The following is a 12,683-nucleotide window of genomic DNA, read 5'->3' as shown; positions in this document are numbered from 1 at the left end:
TGACCAACAAAGAATAACCAGACCCCAAAAAGAAGTGAGCCATTAGAGATGTTACCACCAGTCCTTACTCAATGGTGGTGTCAATAGATAGAGTTATAAGGATTTAGGTTCCCCGATTAGGCTTCCAATAAACCACCAACCCTGCAAGCCCTCAGTGGCCACCCTGTCAGGACCCCTCTCACTCCTGAGAGCTTTCTGTGTATCTTTACTTCTTAAACTTCTATCCATTTACTCACGCTCCTGTGTCGGCGAGATTCATTCTTCGACTCAGTGACACCAGAACCAAGCTCTCCTGTGTCACAAGGATCGTGGAGGCAACTGGCTTCTGTGACGGCCTTGTAAGCCTTGAATTAACACTGTGAATAGCAGGTTCCATTAGGCCTACTTTCAACTCGGGGCACACTGTGAAAGCAAGAGGCCTCCACGGCACCGTTTACAGAGACCCACATACCCTGCAGCCAGATGGTGGACCCCTCAGAGGCCCACAGGTTGGTGATAATGGTGACCGAGCAGCAAAGGAGCCGCAGAAATGTCCCATTTGCTAAAATGATGACCTTTCCTGATAGGCAAGGAGTCAAACGCCCATCCCAGAATGGTGATGTTTGGGCAAGTGCCCCTGACGGCTCTGAGACTCTCGATTCCCCTGTACCTTCTGCGTTGGCATAAGGGGCCCTCTCCTCTGACCAGAAGACAGCAGCCCTCCCTTGCCCGGACTCTACGAGGAACTATAACCCGAACCAGGCGCTTCACAAGATGAAGTGCAGCCTGCCCAAGGCCTGCCCCTTGCCCCGCATTGCCCACCCCCCGAACAATCGTGATTCCGATTGCATTACAGCCTGGCTAGGGAAATGCAGTCTCCTCTACCCCAGAGCTAAGCAAACACACACACCTAAAACCTTACAAAAGCTGGGTAATATGTACCAGCAGACCTGAGGGGCCCTGCGTGAGAGCAGGCCTTGAAGATCTAGGGCTGAGGGAGCATCTGGATGGGAGAACATAAGGAACACGACGGTTAATGTTCTGGGTAGCCTTGACCATGCCACCAAGTGTCCAGACATCTGGTCAAACACAGGAGTATCTGTGAGGGTGTTTCTAGATGAGACTAGCGTGTGAATCGGTAGATTGAGTAAGCAAATTGCCCTTCCCAGTGTAGGTGGGCCTCGTTCCATCAACTGAAGACAAAGAACTAAAAGCCTGAGTAAGAGGGATCTCTGCCTGCCTCTGGAGTTGGCTTGGGGCAGAATTCAGTTTCTGCCTTCAGATTTAAACTGCAGCATTGGCCCTTCTTGGGTCGTGAGCTGCTTTTGGCCTACAGCTCACACCTTCGACGATCCCGGTTCTCAGTTCTTTGGACATGGCCTCAACTATGCCATTTGCTGTCCTGGGTCTGCAGTTTGCTGATAGCAGATCTTGGGACTTCTCAGCCTCCACAATCTCATGAGCCAATTTTTTTTATTAAAAAAAAAAGTGTGTGTGTGTGTGCGTGTGTGTATACACACACACACATATATATATATTGCTGTACTTTCTTTTCTGAAAATACATTACTGGATCAAAATGCCTTGACAACAGATAAGGCATTCTGTGAGCCCACAGAGAGTGAGGCAGGCGGACACACATAAGCAGGGAAGGCAAATACGCTTCCAGAATATGTATCTTTTCCAATGAGGACAAATCCCTGCCCCATTCCATGATAAATGAGGTCCAATGTAATTTGCCATTGGGCGGCTGTCTGGTCTCCTGGGGGAATATGGTATCGTATTGGGGGTTGGTGTCGGTTTTGGCTGCTGGCAAAGCATTCGGTAGCAACCATAACTAGGTCAGCTTTGGTAAGGAGAAATCCATACTGTTGGGTCCATGTTAAGTTTCCATCCCTGTCACCTTGACCACTTTCTCCACAAGCCCAATGTGCACCTGAGGAGAGAGGTTGTTGACTGATTTTTATAGAACATTCCATTTGGTCTACCTGATTATTGAAAGCCACCTCTGCAAAGGATGTTTTTAGGTGAGCAATCACCTGGGAGACAAACATGTTCACAATCTATGCCCATTCTGAGAGGCCTCTCCAAATAACCTTCTCAGATTTTCTTTCCAATCCTGTTCTTTCGAAGTCCCTGACCATCTGACCAAATCATTTGCCACAGGGCCATATCTCACGCCAAAGTGTATAATCAAATGTCCTGCTCAAAATCCTGTCCACTGGGAGGATTTTCCTTCGCTGCTGATGTTCAGGATCATCCAGGAGCAGAGCTATAATGTTTGTAGACCTATTAGTGAGCTGGGTTCAGTTTTTTCCTTCCTCTTCCATGGACTATAAGGAGCTCCCCATGAGGCCTTAGTCGTATCCTGAGGGAGAGCAAACAATGCAACATAACCGAAGATGGCTGAGCTCTTCTTCAGTTGCTCATGCAACTGCTCCTATCTTCTAGACTTGTGTAAGCCTGAGATCTTACATACCATTTCCGTATCATAATAGGTTGTTGCCAGGCAGCCCGGGTGGCTCAGCGGTTTAGCACCAACTTCAGCCCATGGCATGATCCTGGAGACCCGGGATCGAGTCCCACGTTGGGCTCCCTGCATGGAGCCTGCTTCTCCCTCTCCCTCTGCCTGTGTCTCTGCCTCTCTCTCTCTCTCTCTCTCATTAATAAACAAATTTTTTTAAAAAAGGAATACAATATATAGATATGTCAGTTCTATAAATTCAATGTAATTCCCTTCAAATTTCAGTAGTTTTTCATGGAACTCAACAAACTGAAATTCCTAAGGAATTCATTAAAAAGAGCAAAGAGGCAATAGTAACAAGACAATTTTGAAGATGAATACGGTATGATCTGAAAGCTATTAAAATATAGTATACATTAACTAAGACACTGTGGTATTGAGGCAATAACGGAAAAAAATCATGGGGCACCCGGGTGGCTTCCAGGTTAAGCATCTGCCTCTGGCTCAGGGCGTGATCCTGGGGTCCTTAGATCAAGTCCCGCATCGGACTCCCGCAGGAAGCCTGCTTCTCCCTCTGCCTGTGCCTCTGCCTCTCTCTGTGTGTCGCTCATGAAAAAATAAATAAAATCTTTAAAAAGAAAACAAAACAATGGGGAAGAATAGAAGACCCAGAAAAGGTCCTGACATGCACAACACCTGTTTTTCAACCTAGGTGGCATAGTAAACTAGTAGGGAAAGCTGGCCGAGTCTATATAGGATGTCAGGCTTATTCCTTACTGGTATGGAAAAAATAAAAGTAAATTCCAACCTCACACCATACATGAAATCCAGTTGAGTTAAAGACCCGTATCTTTTCACTTTTAAATGAAATATAAAATACCTTTATGAATTTGGGATAGAGAAGGGCAAAAGTTTGAAAGCATAAATCGTAAACAAAAATATTTGTCCATCCTACCACCTAAAGAAAAAATTTTAAACTACTGTGTGCACAAAAACACCAAATTAAAATAAAAAGACAAATCACACCCTTACGTCTAGATCTCAAATACAATTCCTGCATGTTTTGTTTATTAATAACAAGAAATTCGAAAGAGGAGAATGGATGATTTATTGTGGTAGATGCATAGGATGGAATATTATAAAGCAGTAAAAATAAACTAGTTCTACACATGTCCTCAAGAACATCTCAAAAAATCTACCATTACGTGGGGAAAAAACACAAGTTTCAGAAGGCTACACACTATGATATATTTATATGAAGTTTCAAACTATGCATTTCTACCATATGTTGTTTAGGAATGCGTACGTATATAGTGATCATGTAAATGCATGCATGAGAAGGATAAACACCAAATTTAGGATAGTCTTTCTCTTTGCGGGGTAGAGTGTGAAGGGAAACGCAGTTGGAAGGGGCCAGGAAGCCTCAACTATATTTATTATTTCATTTCCTAAGATGACTGTTGTTTTCTCAATCTTTTAGTATGTTTTATATCACTATGATTTTTTTTTTTTTTTTTTTTTTACGAAGAGACTGGTCTTTGGTGAAATCATCAAGCTGCTGGATCAAGTCTTTCTGAGTTATCTGAGTCCATCAAGCCTCAGAGCTGCTTCAGCCAGTGGGAGGACAGTCTTGTTAGTGCCACCAAAGGCTCCTGAAGATTCTGTGCCCGCCGTGAAGCATCCCTAAGCACTGCAGCCACTCGGGAAGGGCTCCTCTGGGCTGCTCTAAGCTACGGTGGCTTCCACCTGGTCCCGTGCTGGAGACGTGCTCCCGAGTACTCCAGGTACATTCGTCTACCATAGGACGATGGTGGTAACAACACCTAACCATCTCTTGGTGCTCTCTGCATGCAGCATGGTGCTCAACTGGCTACAGTCATGCTTTTTTAAAGATTTTATTTATTTATCCATGAGAGAACCAGAGAGAGAGAGAGAGAGGCAGAGGCACAGGCAGAGGGAGAAGCAGGCTCCATGCAGGGAGTCCAGTGCAGGACTCGATCCCAGGCCATGCCCTGGGCCAACTGGGAGCCCCCACAGACATCGTTTTAAACCACCCTTCCGGAGACCCTGGGAGCATTACTAACTCCATTTTCGCAAACCAGGAAGCTAAAGCTCGGAGATGCTCCATGACTCGTTCAAGGGGGCGCCCGGGGGGGTCAGTTGGTGAGGCGTCTGCCTTGGGCTCAGGTCATGGCCCCGGGGTCCAGGGGTCAAGCCCTGCATCAGGCTCCCTGCTCGGTGGGGGGGTCTGCTCATCCCTCTTGTCCCCCCTCTACTCATTCTCTCTCTCTCTCTCTTTCTAGTAAATAGATAAAATCTTTTTGGAAATTTGACTTGTTTAAAATGACAGTGAAAGAGGTGCAGCATCCAACTGTTTCTGCCAGCTCCGCAGAGGTCTCTTCTCCGGGGGCCCCTCACCGCCCGACCCTGGGGCCGCTGTGGGGCAGGTGGGGTGGCAGGCTGCGGCCCTGGTGTTCCGGGGGAGCAGGGCCTCTGACGGTGAAGGCCGCCCTGGCCTGGCCCCGGGCACAGAGGCCGCAGCTGCATCACTGCCCCCACATCCGGCCGTGGGTCGCCAGCCCCAGGCTCCGACATGCTCACGCACTTGCCGCCAGGCCCCACTAGGTGTCTCTGTCACTTTAGTTTTCCGGTGCCTGAAGGTGACGCAAGGCCACTTGCAACTATTCAAAGTAGATAAGCGGGCTGCCCGGAATTCTGCGGTTTTGAGAGAAAACAGACTCCTTGAGTGGAAGCTGCGGGCACAGTGGAGGCGAGGAGAGGACTCACACGGACGGGAGGCCTTCGGGGTGTCAGCCTGGTCACCCACCTCGGGGCGAACAGCCAGCATGTGGGTGGTACTTGCTATGTCCACGGCTCTTCATGTTCACTCCCAGCAGCCACGGGACAACCCAGGACAGGAGCACAGAAGCACGGAGAGGTTGCGTAACTTGCCCAAGGTCACACAGCTGGTAAGCGGTGTGGTCCTTCGGACCATTTCATCCCCGCAGCAGCGCTGTCAGGTGGGTGTTGCCATCCCCATTTTACAGGTGAGGACACCAGGCCTGGAAAAATCTGGAAGTCAGAGTCACCCAGCCAAACAGTGGCAGAAGCTGATTGCGGCTCTAGCTCTATTGGACTCTGGACAAAACAGGAGACCTGGCATCCTCCCTGAGAGGGAGAGAAGACTACTTCACCGAGAGGGTCCCGTGTCCTCAGCCCCACGCAGGTCCCTTGCAGTGGCCCCGGACACCACCAAGGACTGGGCAGCCGCCGCACACTGGGGCAAGGCTCTGAGCTAGGTCAGGACTTGCTTCAAAGGAAGCAGAAGAGTGACAAAGTCCGTGAGTGTGCGAGCAAACCCCCCGTGGGGGTGACAGGGGAGCGCCTGCCCACCGCAAGTCAGGAGGATGGGGGTGCATGGGCTGCGAGGGGCGGTCCTTGGTGTGGCCGCAGAGGTCACTTGCGAGACAGGACTGAGGGCATCAGCAGGGCCTCAGGGTTGCTCCTCTTATCCTTCTCGGAACTGCTGCCTGAACTGTCCCCTTGAGAGAAGGTTCACTGGGTGGAAGGCTCTGGGCTCTGTTGAAATACTGCCCACGAGGCTGCTCAGTGCCATCCTCCATCTATTCCCACCCAGGCCTGTGGTAGGATGGTGCAGCCTGTCCCCATGGTGTGTGACTCCGCGCGACACACCGCGCACGATGATGTACGAGTGGACCTGGTGTGCGCCCATTCCAGTGGGAAGCCTGACCAGCTGGCACACAGTCCCAGATGCTCCCACCACCCACCCCCTGGGCCATGGTGACCAGCAATGCTCCAGAGGGGGTCAAGTCTAGCTGCCTGGGTCCCCAGGGGAAAGATCTCAACATCATGGACACCTGAATGAGCGAGAAATACCTCTGTGGGGGGGTGCCTGGGTGGCCCGGCGGTCAAGTGTCCAACTCTTGGTTTCAGCTCAGGTCATGATTTGCAGGGTTGTGAGATGGAGCGCTACATTGGGCTGCAGGCTGGGCGTGGAGCCTGCTTAAATTCTCTCCCTCCCACTCCCTCTGCCCCTCCCTCTCTACAAAAGAAAGGAAGAAAGAAAGAAAGAAAGAAAGAAAGAAAGAAAGAAAGAAAGAAAAAAAAAAAAAGAATTCAAGACAAGAGAGACCTCTGTGGTATTAGCCCCCAGGATTGCGTTGTGGTTTGTAAAGATGGTATAAACCAGTCCATCCCGACGGATACAGCAGCAGGCCACATGAATCTAGCAGCCAGCCATGAACACCCCAGTGTGAATTTGCACACAGCCAGGACTTGGGGGAAAATGGAACTTCATGAGGAGAGAAAAAGGAAGAAAAATAAATCTGTTAGGTAATTTCTAAAAATGGTCCCAGATAATTCCAGCCCTCTGACACATGCGCTCCATAGCTCAGATGGGGAGGTGGGGTCTAATTTTCCTGATCTTGAATCTGAGCAACTTCAGCCACCCTGCTCAGCCAACAGAGTGAGGTGGGAATGATACTCTGGGATCGCCACAGCCACGCTGAGGTTCCAACAAGCCTCAGCCTCCTGGGACGTCTCTCTTGGAACCCTCCCTCTCCCGAAAGCAGCTGTCATGCCTGAGAGACCCCAGCCGGGAGACACCAGGTGGGGACTCTGCTCTCCGCCCCCCCCCCGCCCCCAGGTTGCCGCCACCTGGCAGCCACGTGAGTCCTGAGTGTCCAGCCCCACACCCTGCACCCCAGCCTGTCAGAGTGCACCCCAGGGAGCAATCCAGAGGGATGTGCACCCAGCTGAGCCAGTGGCCGGGGAAGCAGCTTGAGCGACCGTGTTTGGGGGAGTGGTCCCCTCGGCTGCTGGGGTGAGGGAAGGGGACACCGGCACCAGGATGGGTGCTGCTGTGTTCTTGTCCTCATCTAACATTTTAATCTCAAATAGGCATTGGCTTTGGGATAAGGGAAGTGGCAGAAGCCAGAAGGGCTCAGAGGACTGTGCTGGTGAAAGCCTGACAACTGGGGATGGGGACCATAGAGATGGGCAGGGGGCGCTCCCCTGCAGTGCTGGGAAGTTAGCCACACTGGGGAGCTTCCACGACACTGCAAGGAGAACTACGTAGGTCCACCAAGGAGATTTCCTGGCTGCAGGTTGCAAGTGCCAGCGTTGGACAAGGTATCACAGACAGGCAAAAGAGGAAAATGAACTAAAAAGAGACTTAAATTCTTTATTCTCTCTCTCTCTCTCTTTTGAAAGACTATTTTTTTAGAGCAGTTCACAACCAAACGGAGTGGAGGTACAGAGTTCCCATGTCTCCCCCACGCCCCCCCAGCCTCTCCCACCAGCAGCAGCCCCATGAAGTGGGACACGTATCCTAACGCCGAACACACATCGCCACGTCACTCTCACCCAAGTCTGCAGTTTACACAAGGACTCACTCTAGGTATGTTCTATGGCTCTTAACAAACGTACGGTGTGACCAGTATTCGCAATTATAGGATCATACAGAAGAGCTTCCCTGCCTTAAAATCCCTCGTGCCCCATGGGTTTGGCCTTTGCCTGCAACTCCGGGCAACCAAGGAACTGTTTACTGTTTTAATGTCTACAATCTTGCCTTCCCAGACGTCCTATGTTGGCATCATGTAGCCTGTAACCTTTCCGATTGGCTTCTTTTACTCAGGAGTGTGCGTTTAAGGTCTCCCCGTGGCCTTCTGTGGCTTGCCAGCCCGCTTCTCAGCACTGCATAATGTCCCATTGGTGGACGGACCCACTGTTTACCATCCAGTCACCTTCTGAAGTATGTCCTGGCTGCTTTCAAGTTGTGGCCATTATGTGCGATAAACACCATGGTATAGGTTTTGTGTAGACACAGGTTTTCAACCCCTTTGGGTAAGCACCAAGAAGCAAGATGGCTGGATCATACAGTAAGAGTGTGTTTAGTTTTGCAGGAAAGTGCCAGACTGACTTCCGAAGTGACTGTACCATGTTTCATCCTCATCAGCAAGGAAGGAGCGGTCCCCTTTGCTGCACATCCTCGCCAGCACTCGGCGTTCTCAGCGTTCCGGATTTTGGCCGCCCTAATCTATTAGGTGTGTAGCGATATCTCATTGTTTTCATTTTGCGTTTCCCCGATGACACATGATGTGGAGCATCTTCCCGTGTGCTTACTTGCCATCTGTGTATCTTCTTTGGGGAGGTGTCTGTTAAGATTTTTTGCCCATTTTCAAATCAGGTTGTTGTGTTTATCGCAGTTTTAAGAGTTCTTTGAATGTTTTGGATCAGAGTCATTGATCAGACACAGCTTTTGCAGATATCTTCTCCCAGTCTGTGGCATGTATGTCATTCTCTCAACATTGCCTTTTTAGAGAAGAAATTTTCAATATTAATGAAGTCCAGTTATCAAATCTTTTTTGTAATGGGCTGTGTTTCGGTGTTGTACCTAAAAAAAAATCGTTGCCAAACCCAAGGCCATCTAGGTTTTCTCCTGTGTTCTCTTCAGGAGATTGGATGGTTTTGCATTTTACGTTCCGGTCTATGAATCCTTGTGACAGGTATAAGGTGTGTATCTAAACTCACTTTCTTCACACGTGAATTGAGCCTTTGTGCGATTCCATTTTCTTTCATTTCTTAGCATATCTGTTATGCTTTTGTGTTTACTTTTTTTGCAGTTGCCCTAAAGTTTGCAATAGGCATTAACTACTAATCAAATCTACTTTCAAAGTGTGACTGACAACTAATTCAAATATACCTTATAATAACAAAATAATCCTAATTCCTCCCTCTCGTCCTTTGTATCATTGCTGTCATTGATTTCACCTACAAATAAGTGTACAAAAGTGTATGTATGTGTATATATATACACATAAAGCATAGATAATCACATACATTACTGCTGTTATTATTTTGAGGAAACCACTATGCACTAGATCAAATAAGAATAAGAGAAATTAAAGTTTTTATTTTACCTTAGTACTCCTTTGCTCTTCCTTTCTTTGGCAGATCCAAGTTTCTAAACTATATCATTTCCTTCTCTCTAAAGAACTTTTTTTAACATTTCTTTTCTTGCAAGGAAGGTCTACTGGCAACAAATCCCCTCAACTTTTGTTTGTATAAGAAAGTCTATTTCTCCTTCACTTTTAAGGAATAATTTTGCAGGGTACAGGATTCTCAATCAATGGTGTTTTTTTCTCTCACCACTTTAAATATTTCACTCCTTTCTCTTCTTGTTTGTGTTGTTTCTGAGAAGTCAGATGTAACCACCTTGTCATTAAGGTGGTTTTTTTCCTTCGACCCCTTTCAAAGTTTTTTCTTTATCCTTGACTTTCTGTAGTTTGACAATGATACATCTGGATGTTGAGTTTCATAGCATTTACTCTGCTTGGTATTCCCTGAGTTTCCTGGATCTGTGGTTTGGTGTCTGGCATTAACTTGGGAAAATTCCCAATCATTATTGTTTCAAATATTTCTTCTCTTCCTTTCTCTCTTTCTTCTCCTTGTGTTATTCCCATGATGCTTATGTTTTTGCAGTTGTCCCACAATCTTTGGATATTCTCCTCATTCTCTTCTTTTGTCTTTTTTCAGTCATGTCCAGTCTACTTTTTTTTTTAAGATTTATTCATGAAAGACAGGGAGAGAGGCAGAGACACAGACAGAGGGAGAAGCAGGCTCCTTGAAGGAAGCCTGATGTGGGACTCAGACCCTAAACCAGGATCAAGCCAAAGGCAGATGCTCAACTACTGAGCCACCAGGGATCCCAGTCCAGTCTATTAATAAACTCATCAATTATTCTTCATTTCAATTACAGTGGGTTTTTTTAAGTTTATTTATTTATTTAAGTAATCTCTATTCCCAACGTGGGGCTTGAACTCATAACCCTGAGATTGAACCAGCTGCCCCATGTATTATAGTGTTTCCTTGGGTTCTTTCTCAAGATCTCCATCTCTCTGCTTGCATTGCCCGTCTGTTCTTGCATGCTGTCTACCATCTATTAGAGACCTTAGCATATTCGACATAGCTGTTTTGCGTTCCTGGTCTGATAATTCCAACATCCCTGTCATGTGTTGTTCTGATACTTGCTCTGTCTCTTCAAATTGCATTTTTTTTTTTGCCTTTTAGTATGCCTTGCAATTTTTTCTTAATAGCAAGATGTGAAATACTGGGTAAAAGGAACTGCTATAAATAGGTCGTTAGTAACATTGTGGTGAGGTGTGGGGGGAGGGAAAGTGTCCTCTAGTCCTATAATTAGGTTTCAGTCTTTTAGTGAGTCTGTGCCTCTGGACTATGAGTTTCACAAGCATCTCTCAGGGGTTTTTTTCTTCCCTGTTTAGGTGAGATGGGATGGCCAGAATAGGCTGGAGTTGGGTATCTCCCTTCCTCCAGATCGGTTAGGCTCGGGTAACAGTTGAGAAGCTTCATTTACACTGGGATCTGATTTAGATAAGAAATGGAGCTCATGGGACACCTGGGTGGCTCAGGAACACCTGAGTGGCTCAGCAGTTGAGCTTCTGCCTCTGGCCCAGGGCATGATCCCGGGGTCCTGGGATCGAGTCCCACATCGGGCTCCCTGAGTGGAGCCTGCTTCTCCCTCTGCCTGTGTCTCTGCCTCTCTCTCTCTCTCTCATGAATGAATAAATAAATCTTTAAAGAAAAAAAAAAGAAATTGAGCTCATGCTGAAATGGGATAAATTTTGGAGAGTCACTAGAGAGAAAGAGTGTTCTCTAGATACGGCAAGGACGTGAGTTGTTAGAACCTGAAGGCAAATTGTGGTAGTTAGTCTTCCATGATGTGGCCCCAAACAATTCTGTCCTCCCTTTATTATCATACTGGGCCTCACAGGAAGAGGCAGAGTCTAGTCCCCTCTCCTAGAAAAGAGGCTATCTTTAGTAATCCTTGACAACATAACACAGCAGGACTGATATTCCAGGACTTCTGAGCTAAGTCCTAAGAAGACTTGCAGCTTCTGCTTAGGAGTCTTTTAACTCTTGCTCTCCGGATGCTTCCCCAGGAATCCTGCCTCCACTGTATTGTGAGATGTCTGCGACAAAGGGCACATGTAGATTCTACTGTCAACAGCCTCATGTGCACTCCCAGGCCACGGCATGTACTGCCAGCCCTGGAAGTGAGCCCTCGTGGATGTAGCTCATTCAAGCCTTCAGGTGACTCCAGGCCCAGCTGCCACTTGACTGCAAATTCCTAAGGGACTCTAAATGAGAACGGCCTGGCTGAGCACAATAAACTCACAAAATTATGAGTGATAACAATAAACATTTGCTCTAAGTCATTACGTTTTAGGATAGCTTGTTACATCAAGAAATAATCAGACAACTTCTAATGTATGAGTCCGGAGACCCAGAAAAGAATGGGTGCTACCAGCTTTGGGATGATAAAGGAAAACATTAAGGTACCATAAACCAAAGAAGATAGACAAGTACCTGTCACATAGTAGACATGCAGTAAACAGGTGCAGAATGAACAAGCAAGTGAATAAATGAAAGTAACCATGGCAAGAACAGATTGCTCCTCTTTCCTGGGTTAACAAAGGTCTGGCTCTCTCAGCTACCAGGAAACAAGGCTGTGTCCCCAACCAGCCATGATGGAGGGGTGTGCTTGGGGACCCGTCCTATCTTCCCACTCTAAAAAATGAAAGAAGCTTCCTCCTCAGGGTTGTGACAGCCTCCCTCCTCCCTCTCCTCCTCCTCTCCATAGCTCTCCAGTACTTCTCAGTTCACAAGCATTTTCCCTTCAGCCTATCACATGTTTCTACATCACTATAATGACCACCTCTGAAAGCCAGCCCCTACCTAAGAAGTTGACTCTCCAGTTACTCACTCTCCAGAGTTCTCCAGACCACCACGTTGACTCCAAGAATGCCCTAGCAAAGGTCATGGGAGCCCAAGTCTGTGTTTTCTGCAGGCATCCATACAAAGGAGGCTCTGAATAGGAAAAGCTCTTTAACTTTCATCGACTCTTGGGGTCTGGCTTATTTCTTCCCCAATCACTTACTGTGAAAGCTTAAGCAAAGAAAGTACTCAGATTCAGAGTCTCCGTCACCACATTGCACAGTTATTGTGAAAAGTAAGGCTTTAAGAGAATTTAAATCAGCACTGAGTCTGGGCCCATTGGACACCCAATGAATCTCCATTTGATGATTTTTCTCCCATAACCATCAGAGAAAAAGTTGGGATATTCTCTCCTGAGAACCTCAGACTTTGAGATTTCTCCTCAGCCTCATTCAGAAGTATCACCCAAAGGAGTTTCCTGAGAG

At 47.4% G+C, this 12,683-nt stretch overlaps 1 long non-coding RNA gene across 2 annotated transcripts in view; it reads left to right on the top strand.

Moving 5' to 3' along the window:
* LOC118355375 (uncharacterized) overlaps window positions 1–12,683 on the top strand; it is a 14,360-nt gene extending 1,677 nt beyond the window's left edge. The window contains exons 2-6 of one of the 2 annotated variants that reach the window (XR_004817720.2): window positions 3,971–4,226; window positions 7,675–7,861; window positions 8,099–8,215; window positions 8,367–8,507; window positions 11,424–12,683. This is a non-coding gene — a long non-coding RNA (uncharacterized LOC118355375). Of the gene's footprint in view, window positions 1–3,970; window positions 4,227–7,674; window positions 7,862–8,098; window positions 8,508–11,423 lie in introns of both variants that reach the window. The other variant, XR_007411696.1, reaches the window with a different exon arrangement.

The sequence above is a fragment of the Canis lupus genome, chromosome 7 (assembly GCF_003254725.2).
Source record: "Canis lupus dingo isolate Sandy chromosome 7, ASM325472v2, whole genome shotgun sequence".
Taxonomy (NCBI): Eukaryota; Metazoa; Chordata; class Mammalia; order Carnivora; family Canidae; genus Canis; species Canis lupus.
This window is presented reverse-complemented; position numbering and strand designations above follow the sequence as displayed.